Genomic DNA, 11,225 nt, shown 5'->3' with positions numbered 1-11,225 from the left:
GGCTCCTCAATAAGTCATTGGCTTCAGTGGAGAAGTGTTTGCCTAATTTATTGAGGAAGCAATCGGTCACTAGAAAATACATCCCATTCATTAAAGTAAGCATTCACATCTCTCCCCAGTGCAACCAATGGATCTGACAGGTCTCTGTAAGGGTAACCAAGCACTGGTAGTTCCTGACAGTAGGTGTGGTGTGTGTGTGGAGTGGTCTTGTTTGTTTTTTCACTTCAGAAGTGACATGGGGAAGACACAAGGACAGCCTTCACCTTGCACAGACAAAGAAGGTTGATCAGTGCCTCTGCTGTGGAAAGGACCAGGAATTGTGGGCTTGCATTACAGGCAGAGATTCAGGCTAGGATTTAGGGGAAATTGTCTAGCAAGCAGGGCTGCTATCATTTTGGAATAGATTATCTAAGTATAGTTTAGACAGTTGCTGGAAGTTTTAAGACCAAACAGAATGTGGTTTACCTGTAGGTAATTACAGTATCTTGAGATGGACACCACTACGCTGAGCTCATTACACACCTTAAAATGAACATCAAGAGACGAGGATGTTGAGCTTTAGAAAGGTGAAGCTGAAGCCTTTGTGACCCTAGGCTGCTTGCCCAGCTGATAGGACAGAGAGGAGGGCAGTACATAACTGTGGCCACATGCTTATCTTTATCAGGTATCATCCTTCACTGTAACAAGTCTACAGTTAAGGCCACATAGGACACCCTACAGTCCCTTCTGAGGTTTCTCCTAACTGGCTCTCATGATTGCTCTCTAGTTCTCTCTCCTTGGTGTAGGCATTTCTCTGTCACTTCATTTGCCATAGACAGCAGTTCAGGGAATCAGAAATGGTCTGCGTCCTTTCAGTTATTGTTCTGGAGGGCAGGATATGGGTATAGGTGCTAGATAATGATTTAACCACAGAAGACAAAGGCGAGCTGACACTGACCAGGTCCTGCTCTATTGTTCTCTCTGAGCATTACAACAGGCCATCAGAGAGCTGTGCTCCTTGCTCCTGGTATGAGGGCAGTAAATAAAACAGCTGTAAGCAAGCGACTGATGGAGTGCTTGCCACTAATGCTGCAGTATGCTTAAGAACAAACGTCTTTTACTGCCGGCTGACCAGCTCTACAGAAATCTTTTTGTAGGTAACCTATGCTCTTATGAGGGTTGTTTACTTCCTATTCTAAAAAAACTAACCTGCAACACAATAAACAACATGTTAAATATCTTTATATGCTATTATACCTGCCTAATGAAAATGTTTTCAAGCTTGAACACAACTATGTTATATATCCTATCCGATTGAATGTCCTGATTTTGTACACTAATGGACAGAAATAAAAAAGGAAAGAATGAAGTTGGCAATACTGAATATCTATCAATCCAGTTATTTCACTTGAGTGATTTCAATATTTTTCTTAGAAGTAACCTCTGAAATATTGTTGACTAACTTCAGCTTTCATTAAAAGAGAAGTTAATTTTGAACCCTCATTCACATTGAATAGTGAAATGTGAGCAAAAAGCTATGAGACATTTTCTTTATTATTTAAAAGCAAGTGAAAACTACGGAACACTTTAACCTTCCTGTTTTTAAAACATGTCATGATTTTGAGACATAATTTCTTGTTGCTGAAATCATTGCGTTAAAAATACCATGTATGTCAGCAGACAAAGAGGTATCACTTCTAACAGTCAGGTCTGTTCTGCAGGGTGTTGTCATACTATTGATTTCTTTTGAAGTCTGCATCTTTACTATTGACTCCTAGCTGTGGAGATATTTCCTATATTTTTGGTATCAGTCCTTCTGGGATCTGGAGCTGAAGCACAAACATTTGCCCATTTTATAAGTACTCTAAGTGCTGGTTGAACAGTTCCTGTAGAAACTGGAGGGGAGGGTATTTTTTTTAACTTAAAAAATCAAATTTTAGTTAAATGTTACATTCACGTCAGAAAAAGCTAACTTTGGGAAATGTAATCTTTTGGTCAAAACACTTGAATTTCAAAGTCTCAAATAGTTAAATCAAGAAACTGTTCTGCCTGGAGTGCAGAGCCTCCAAGCTGACTTTCTCTTCTCCAGGGTGCAGCTCCACCACTTGATGCATCTCCAGTAATGTTCCTACTCTCATGAACACCAGATAGATCATTTCCTTTCCAGAGAAGCACTAATGGCGCATCACAGAAAATGCGTTACTCTCAGGATGCTTCATTTACAAAGGCAGTTGAGGCATTTCAGCTACAAGTCCCATGAGGTACCATGAAAGCTCAATATCCTTCCCAGTACCTTCTGTAATGGTCCCACTTGTGTACATTAATTCTTCCAAGTGGGTGTCTTCAGTTCTGGTGTTTTCTTTTTTATTCTGTTGGTCTGACAAACTTATTTTTTAAGTTCACTTGACATATTGTAAGCTGTATTTACTCAGTCGGGCTTTTGCTGGAGGCCGGTAGTTTGAGAAGGTTGAATTTCATTTTGTTGGTGTGAGGGAATTTATTCAAGCTGGTTCCCAGTCAATTTTGTCTTGTTAACTGATGTTTTATCATTTTTGCACATGCGTCCAGAGGGGACCTACATTGGATCCATTTTTTATGGTGTGGAAAATAAATAACATAAAGAATGCCTGAGGGAGTGTTCATCCCTTTCACCTGTGGAATCTTCCATTAAATAAGTAAAATGGTGTGGATTCTTCAGGAGTTGTTAATTGTTCCAGAGGTCTTATCCCTCCCTCAGGAGGGATGTCACCTCATTAGATATGTCAAGTATTAGCTGGCTCCAAGGTACATGTCCTGCTTACATGTGTCTCCTTCCAGTTTTTGACATTTTCTAGCACCATCTGTGGGTGTGCAGAAGCAGAGTTGTGAGCCAAAAGCCTCGAGAAGACTTTTTCTTGGAAATTAAAAAATGTAATTTCATGGCTTTTGATGATGACTGTGGGATTTTTTTTTTCCAGAGGAATTTGTAGTTGCTTTCTTTAAAAATAATTAATTAAAAGTGAGTGGTAAGAAAGTGCAGAACTGGTTGTAGTATTTGAACTTTCTATATATTTGAAATCCTATGTGGCTGCAATAGTTTTACTAACCTATGGGTTTGCCATAGTTTAACAGGACTTTACTTTTATCTGAATCTATTACCCTTAGGAGTCAGGTCTCCGTAAACATAAATTAAAAAATTAAAGAACTGATGCTTATGGAAGCGAGTATCTACTAAATACAGTCTCTGTCTTCCTAAAAGATATTCAATTCATATCGTGTCAGTGTGTTGAGATACCTCTCAAGTACTTAAAGGCTATAGACCACTACAATCCATAATTTATTCTGTTGGTGTTTTACTGTCTTTCAGTAAGCTCACCACATTCCTTTCAGAAACTTTTAAGAGTATTGCTGCTTATTGTTGGTTGTTGTTAGTACATCGTTATATGTACGTGTGTGTGTGTACATATATACATATATATATATAATACACACACACACCATATATACCATTAGTATATCATTTATAACGTAGGGGTGACTAGGAACTTAGTATAGACCTTTTCCTTGAAAGCTTTTCTTAAGGGGTCACGCACAGTGTGTACATGTAGAACTTTTGAATAAAGGTGTAGGTGAAGCTGATACTGAACTGCACTTAACTAGTCAGATGAGAAAGGAATTTTGCACAGATTTTGTAGGTGACTTGAGGGTTTTACTTTTGTATGTTTTCTCTGGTTTCAACTCTATGTTTTCCTGTTTTATTTTCTGGAACGTAGTTGTCTAGTAAAATTCTAGACTAAATGTGGAAACATTTTCACTGAATCCCCAAAGAATTGAATGGTGTGATGATAGTTCTGTCTTGATTAAACATTGTGTAAAATAAGCTTTCAGTAGTAATTTCCCTTTTGTGATTCCAGTTTGTATGACCAACACATTCTCACATTTTGATATTGTGAACATTTCTGATAATTTTAACAAAAATATTTTTCATTTGAATGCTCATCATGTTTTGAGCCTTTTCTTATTTTCCTGTAACTTTTTTCTCTCTCTGATTTTACTTCCCAAGTTCCTTGTTTCTTTCCTGCATTGATAGAGGATCTTTATGAATTACTTTTTCTTTCATTTTCATTCCTTCTTCCCCTCAAGTTCCTTTTTTCCTCTTTAGTTCTTTGATTACTCTTGGGGCTAAGGCTATAATTTAGTCTGTCTGTTCTGCTCTGCTGAAAAACAAACAAACAAAAAACAACAACCCTCTCTTTTCCTGGACAGTAAATATTTCTTGAGCTTGCCTCCATGTATTTTACTGTACTTTTTATTATTATTATCACGGAGTCTTGCTCTGCTGCTGTAATGTCCTCTCATTATTCAGAGGAAATGCCTTCCTTCACCTAACCTCTCTGCCCTCCCTCTCTCACACCTTACATTTTGTGTTGCACGTAGCACAATAGAGTGGGATGCCTATTGTTAGGGATTACAAAGAGATGGTCAATCCCAGGGTGATTTCTTTTAACAATTACTTAGTGATATCTTCTCCATATTTCCTGTGTTGCTAGCTATCATTTGAAAGTCTGAATTCTCACTTGAAACTTCAAGTCCTTGCAGAATAATAGCTATAGCAAACCAGTTGTTGATGTGTTTTAACACAATGTAAATGAGAGCGAGTAGTGGGTTAAAATCATCATGAGGTAGAATGAGTAGGAACTGCGAAGGGCTATCTGAGCAAGGGTTCTGTGCTGCCTGCAAGACTATTGCAGTTAGAAGTAGGTTGAGCCTTTGATCATGTACCTTAACGGACATTTTTATGGTGAATCACCACGCAGTAAGTTTGTTTTAAGGATGGCTGTTTGAGAGGCTTTTATAAGTGTTTTTGCGATTAAGGGCAACAGGTTTAGTTACTGAGTCTGACATAGATACCTGGTAGGATGTGCAGGAACTCATTTAAAGCCTTTATGCCTTAACTCTGTAAAATAGCAATGGTGATCTTCTTGCTGACCTTGTCCATTTGAATTGTGACAGCTTAGGGAACTGTCTGATTCAACAGTTCCTAGACAATAGACCTCCTCATGTGGAAACAGCACAAAACATCAAATCTAGAATCTGATTGCTTCTTTTGGTTCATGACTTCATAGTGTGATGACTCAAAACCTCTAGTTCTGCACTAGAGTTTTTCATGCTCTGCATCTTAGCTGGAACTCAGGGGTTTTAATCTTGCAAATAATAAACACACTCATTCCACAAATGACTTCACTGGAATATGATACTCATGTTTACAGAACTGTACCTGCCACTAGATTGCTGACTGGTTGCCTGTCATGGTTTTGGTTAAGATAGAGTTAATTTTCTTTGTGGAGGCCCATATGATGCTGTGCTTTAGATTTTTGATGAAAATAGAGGTAATAACACTGATGTTCTTAGTTCTTGCAGAGCAGTGCTTTCACAGCGCCAAGGACTTTTCTGCTTCTTCTGCTGCCCTGCCAGCAAGGAGGCTGGGGGGGCACGCAGCCAGGACAGCTGGTCCAGACTAACCAAAGGGATGTCCAATACTATATAGCATCATTCTCAGCAATAAAATCTGGGGGTAAAGAAAGAGGAAGGGGAGAGGACGTTTGGAGTTCTGGCATTTGTCTTCTGGGAAAGCAGGGCTCATCACATGTGATCATTCCTTGGGAAGTGGCTGAGCACCTGCTTGCCAACAGGAAGCAGCTAATGAATTCCTTGTTTTGCTTTGCTTATGCACGTGGCTTTTGCTTTACCTAGGAAACTCTTTCTCTCAACCCCCAAGTTCTTGCACCTTTCTGAAGCTCTTCCTCATCCCACCTGGGAAGAGTTAGTGAGCAGCTGCGTGGTGCTGAGTTGCTTGCTTGCTCAGGTTAAACCACAACATTGCCACAGCTGCACGAGCAAACTTTAGATGTGTGAAGCACAAGTGTAGGCATAGCCTGGGGTAAACCGATTGACTCGGACAATATAGACAGTCTTGTCCTTTTTCACATTTTACTTTGTGTGATCTAACTTCTTTCCCAGAAATATAACTACATTTTGTTCAACAAAGAGCAGCGAGCCATTGGTTTAACAAAGCTTTCAAAATGTACTGCTTCCTCTTCAAGGAAGAAAGAACATCTTCACTAAAAATTGGGATATATAAGTACTGCTCCTTAGCTACCCGCTGCTCTTCATTCTTTATGCAGCAAAAAGCTATCCTTTCAGTGTAGTTGTCCCAGCCTTATTAGGACACAAACATGACTCTTTACCTACTGATATATCAGACAAATCTTTTCTTGCCAGCACCCAGGACAGAATTTGAATATTTTCCAAATAATCACCAAGCATTTGTTATAAGAAAAACTGAACTCATAAGAAAATGTTCTTTTTCACATATGTATGCAACTCACTGACTAGTGTGCATGACCTACCCCAGTACGACCGGTTATCATAATACTAAATTCAATGTCTGGCTTTTGCTATATGTTGTGCTTCTAGTTCTTGAGGAGTTTATAGTAATTTTTCCGTTCTATATAAGATGGTGCCATTGTGGATTTGTGCACACACACTTCTATTTACATACATGAAAATAACTTTTTCTCTAGTTTATTGTGTAATAGAAAAAAATGGAATTTACTATATTAAGGCATATGTCCTCCTTTCACATACATATATAGATATATGCACTCCCCCCATACACTCTACTATTGTTAATGTGCTTAAGAGAAAGAATCTTTGTGCTATTGTTACTTGGTACTTCTTGATATTTTTTAGTCTTTTGAAAAATCTTAGGTCCTCAAAGGCAATATATATTTATGAGAAGAAAAGGCATATATATGAGAAGAAAAAGATTATAGGTGGAGATTACTTTCTTTTAAGACAAAAAGTAAAAGTAGAACGGTTTGGAACAATGTAACTTCAATACTTCTTGCTTCTTTCTCTCATTTATTTGCGAGACACATTCAAAACCAAACTGTTTCTAGGTAAATTTACATGGGCAGATATGGACTTTAAAATGAATTAAATGTACATTTGAAGTTAACAACCTAAAACCTGGCCAAATCCGTAGAGGTCAAAAAAAAAAAAACCCAAAAACAAACAAACAAAAAATCAAAAGAGGCATTTCAGAACAGATAGTGCCAGGAATCAAAAGAGGAATTTGCTAAAGATTCTGGACTGCCTTCTGTGGCAGTCCCATTATTGCTCAAGTCTGAGTGGCTTCAGATTCCTCATGCATTTTATCTTCATGTTTCCCTTATTGCTCCTTCCTACTTCTTTCTCATAAAAAGTTTTATTCTAGTGAGTAGAATGGAATGGAGAATTGCTAGGAACCCTCCCAAGAATGGCTGATCATCCCAACCTGTAAGTTTGATTGTAAAAAGATCTTCAGACAAAGAAGACAGTTAATGCTTCTTAGGAGTTTATTCTCAACAAGACATGAAAGACTCCCGTGTGATGGAGCATGAAGTTCCTGGAGCTGATTAGTGAAGCAGAACTGTTTAGGCTTTAAAGTCAATAGACAAGCACTGCATGTTGGTCTTTTGGGGGATTCATTTGTACAATACAGTGAGTTTAAATGACTTATAGATCTTGCAGTAGTGGTTCCAGAAAAGAAAGTGAGATTTCTTCCTAGGTTTCCAAAGAACAAAACCAGAAGGGAGAAGCTTCTGGGCAGGGATAACTGTCTGGATAGGAAGTTTTGTGAAAACCGAACTGTGCTTTGTAGGTAACAGCCATCAGTTTTGCATCTCCTGTCTTAGTAAACATGGAAACAATCTTCTAAAGCTTATGTTGGCCAGGTTGATCAGGATCAGACTGAAGAAACAACAGAAGGAACGAGGAAAAAGACCAAGGATGCATTTACTTAGCAGAAAATTAAGATATTAAGAAAAAAAAAGACTGTAGTCTATTATTACCTACTTTCCATTACAGAGAATCCATTACAGAGAACTTTGCTAACAAACAAATGTAATTTTTCATTTATGAACCTAAATTTGTTTTTGATAGGTATTACTCAAGTCCAGTAAGAATGTTTGCAAGTTGAAGTTATGAACATTTCTATTTAGAACCAGTTTAGGAAGCTTCAAATGGACAAAGTTGACCTCCTCAAAACTATTATTATTTGTGTCATTGATGAATTTGAGAATAATCATGTACACTCACAGATCATATCAAAATATTCAGAGCACAGGATGTGTATTTGTTGCTGCTATCAGTTACCGATCACCAAAGGATGAGAGAACAGTATAAAAACTTCTTTAAAGACTCCTCTGTAATGCATAGGGGGGAAATGTTATCCCCATTGTTACTGGGAGGCTGGCAGCTTCAAAGCTTCATGCTGTTAATACTAAAATATCCTTTATAGTGTACAACAATAATATTGCATTCAACACTGGAAATTCTTTATATTCACAGTCAAAGAGAAACTGATCTGGGAACTACCTGGCAATGCTTGCTGAGGTGTGCATGATTATGTCTTTAACATAAACAGAATAAATTCAAATCATTTATACTTGTACCTTGTGCTTTAAAAAGGTTGGATTCTATGTAACAGGAACAACTATGAGTTAAATTTGCAGGGAGAAAACACTTAAATGGAAAAGTGAAAAAGGAATCTGTTTAAGAACACTTTAATAAATGCCAAAAAAAGTCACAGTCACATACTTTGAGGAAAACCTATTGCTTAAAAAATCTCTCAGCCCTGCTTAGAATGAAAAGGAAAATAGCCAAATTTGAATGTGTGTACATGCGTGTGTGCATTTTTTTTTATATATATAATCATAGAATGGCTTGGATTGGAAGGGGTCTTAAAGGTCAACTCCAACCCCCAATGTTTGCACATATATACACAAATGTGACAAATGGCAGAATTAGCAGGACATGAGTATGCAAATTTAAAAAGGGAAGCAAAAAGACACATAGAAATTTGTAGTCAGCCAATGTAAAGATATCAACATTTTAGTATGTCAAAAACATGAAAACCATAACAATAACATTGTTGCATTACTGAGATTTCTCAGTAATACTAGAAGTATTTCTGTTCCATGTTTCAGTCAATGAATGTGAACATCAGATGATGATCACCATGAATAAATATAATTATTTTATATCATATTAAAATATTTTATTTATATATGAAATTTATATATCTCCAACAAAAATCTAGGATAACGGCAAGCAAAACTCTTCAAATCAGCAGAAACAGCTTGCAGATAAGGAAACTAAAAAGCAGCAATTAATGATCTTTAACGCTATTTTAGAAAAGCAGAGTGTATCCCAGAGAACTTGAATAAAGTTACAACGACACTAATATTTGAAAAAGAAAAATGGTATGATTTAGGTAATTACAGGTTTGTTAGCCCATGATCAGTTCTGGGCAAAATAAAGGCATATTTCAGGCACATAAGACTCTAGTAATGAAGGAGTTAACGAGGGGGAAATAACAAATACAAGTCAACATGGTTTTCTGGAGAAGGGCCTTGTTTAACTGAGTTAATACTATTTTTCAAAATGAAATTACATGTCTGTTTTATAAATGTAATATTGTTTATATAATAGACTTCTCTCAGACATTTGGAATGATACTCACATGACGTATTGATTTGTAAGCTAGAGTGATACAAAATCAATGGGACACACGTTGAATGCATTGAAAACTCATTAAACAATGGATCTCAAAGTCTAATTACAAAAAAAGAATTTTTGTCAACTGTCTATGTTTTCCACAATAATCTGTTCTCAGCCCCACACTGTTTAACAAACATATCAATAACTTGGAAATAAAATTAGAACGTAATTATGGATTATGTCTGTAAATAACACAGGCTTGGGGAAGCATGGAAAAGAACAGATTGCTGAATGATCTGGCAGTTTGAAGATATCAGGCAAACGCTGTGTTTTAGCTGAGCCAAATCTAAGATTATATGTCTGGAAAATAAAAATAGTATGGAAAATAAAAATATTGGATATAACATAGAATGGAAAGCAGTGGCAGAAAAGAGGTCATGGGGGTCAGAGATGGTCTTCATGCTCCCAGAGCATGATTCAAAAACCTAGTGTAATCTTTGAAGGTTTAAATGCAAGGGAACTGAGTAGGAGTAAGGTTAAATTAAGTCTGCATTTGGAACTGGTGAGACTGCTGCTGGAATACTATTTGGTTCTGGTGTCTACGCTTCAGATGGATATTGATGAACTGAAAGGGATTCAGAGAAGAGCCAAATGAATGCTTGCAGGCTTGGAAAATGTGGCTTGTTATGAAAGACTCAAGAAATTCTAGTTATCAAAGAAAGATTAGATGGTGACCTGATGGCAGTTTAAGTATGATGGCAGGGGAAAGGGGTCGGGCAGAAGGAATAAATTTGATAAGGTTCTGCAGTGTAACAAACAAAGGTGAAATGACAACTGTGAGTTCAAACAAGAAAAATTTTGACTGAAAATGAAGTGCAAATTTCAATGACTGTGCAAACTGAACACTGGAACAGCTTTATAAGGGCTGCAGTAGATTTCCTATAATTGCAAATTTTAAATTCAACATTGAATTTATCTTTCTTAAGAAGAAGAAAAAAAGTCAGGAAAAAAGCATTCTTGGTCATGCATTTGGGATCAAAATGAGTAGCGTGATCTGTGCCTTGTGTTATGCATGTCACGGTAGACGATCACTGGGACCATTTCTGCCCTTAAAAATCTATGAATCTTTTTCTCCATACTGACTTCAGGGGATAAAATTGAGCCAAGAGAAACAGAACCAGAATGTCAAGTAAAACCCTCTAGCAGTGACTTCCATTAATTTCTGGAATGGCCTCCCAAGAGGTGAGCTGGAGGGAGTAGGGGGAGACATTACTGAGTTATTTAAAAGGCAAGTGGTAAATATAATGGGGGGGGAGTCTTGACATTGAGACAGCAACCAGGGACTAAGTCCAGACATCTTTTCTTACCCTGTTTTTAATGGTGTTGAGCATTTAACTGGGCCACAACTGGAAATGAAACATGGTATCTTCAAAATTTCCTTTATTCCCCAAAGCTGTCAGTCCCAGATATTTGTCCTGCTAGGATAAGGGAAACCCACCTTTCAGGACCCTAGTGGTCACTGCTGTTCTCCTCTATTTAATAGTTTAACTTGAGGACTGAGAAGAGAAGCTAGCTGAATACCTTCCTACCAGAAGCATGAGCTGCTGTAGTGGAGCCATGAGGTCATTGAGAGTTTCTTTATCCCGTGTTAACTGGGGTTTGTTTGAAACCTCTGCCTCATTATCTCCCACCGCATCTCAACCTGTTCATTTTACTTTTTT

This window comes from Cygnus olor, chromosome 7 (assembly GCF_009769625.2).
Source record: "Cygnus olor isolate bCygOlo1 chromosome 7, bCygOlo1.pri.v2, whole genome shotgun sequence".
Lineage (NCBI taxonomy): Eukaryota > Metazoa > Chordata > Aves > Anseriformes > Anatidae > Cygnus > Cygnus olor.
This window is presented reverse-complemented; position numbering follows the sequence as displayed.